Source organism: Anneissia japonica, unplaced genomic scaffold (assembly GCF_011630105.1).
Source record: "Anneissia japonica isolate Jap-2015-1 unplaced genomic scaffold, ASM1163010v1 scaffold6788_len1366326_cov149, whole genome shotgun sequence".
NCBI lineage: Eukaryota > Metazoa > Echinodermata > Crinoidea > Comatulida > Comatulidae > Anneissia > Anneissia japonica.
The window spans coordinates 530,091-531,150 of NW_022692324.1; positions in this window are offsets into that span (position 1 = coordinate 530,091).

The following is a 1,060-nucleotide window of genomic DNA, read 5'->3' on the forward strand; positions in this document are numbered from 1 at the left end:
AGACGCCCAAAAAATGTCGTAAATTTGATTTTGTGACAGCATGGCGTATTATCATCAAAATGAACGAGAAAAAAATAGGGGTCTTCGTTTTTGGGTCTTCGGTCGTCGTTTTATAGACACCCATTTTTTCCACAGTTAGAGCAAATGGCTTGACATTATGATGTAGCCCTGCAGCGCATCTGACCTGACCCCAGTCTGTTGTCAATTAATATGAAATGCGCGCGCGCAAAGGCTTTTCCATTTTGTTTGCAGGGTTTCCTTTTTTTGTTTGTAGCGATTCATTTTTTTGTTTGCAGCATTTCCTTTTTTGCTTGCAGCTTTTTCTTTTGTTTTCTGGTGTTTTTATTTTTTGCTTGCAGCGTTTCTTTATTTGTTTGCTAGTGTTTTTATTTTGTTTGCAGCGTTTCTTTATTTGTTTGCTAGTGTTTTTATTTTTTTGCATTTTTTTGTTTGCAGCATTTCTTTTTTGTTTTCAGCGTTTCATTTTTTTGTTTGCTGGTGTTTTCTATTTTTGTTTGCATCGTTTCTTTTTTTGTTTGCATCATTTCTTTTTTGTTTGCATCATTTCTTTTTTTGTTTGCAGCGTTTCTTTTCTGTTTCCATGATTTCTTTTTTGTTTGCAGCGTTTCTTTTTTGTTTGCAGCATTTCTTTTTCTTTGCAGTGTGTCCCTTGTGGGCCATCGTACCTTTTGCCCAACTTTCTAATTCCCACATGCCTGCACAGCCCGCACAATACAGCATGTAAACACTGACTTGGATCAGCCACAGTTGAAGGAGTTCCTTGTGGCGATCACGTGATGCCATGTGATATCGCACGTAGAACAACGTATGCTACGGCATTGTGTTTTACTGCGTAGGCTATATGAATTTAATACATGTTTGTATTATTATATATATTATTAAGTTTTTAAAAATGGTTAAACCATGGCACATGTTTATATTGCTGAACAAGGCAGTCGGCTATTCCCTTCTTGCGGAGCAGCAGCGCGTTTACATTCCTGAAGGCGGCGTTCAAAGAATCAGATCAGACACTAGAGCGTCTACATTCCTGAGTTGGCGG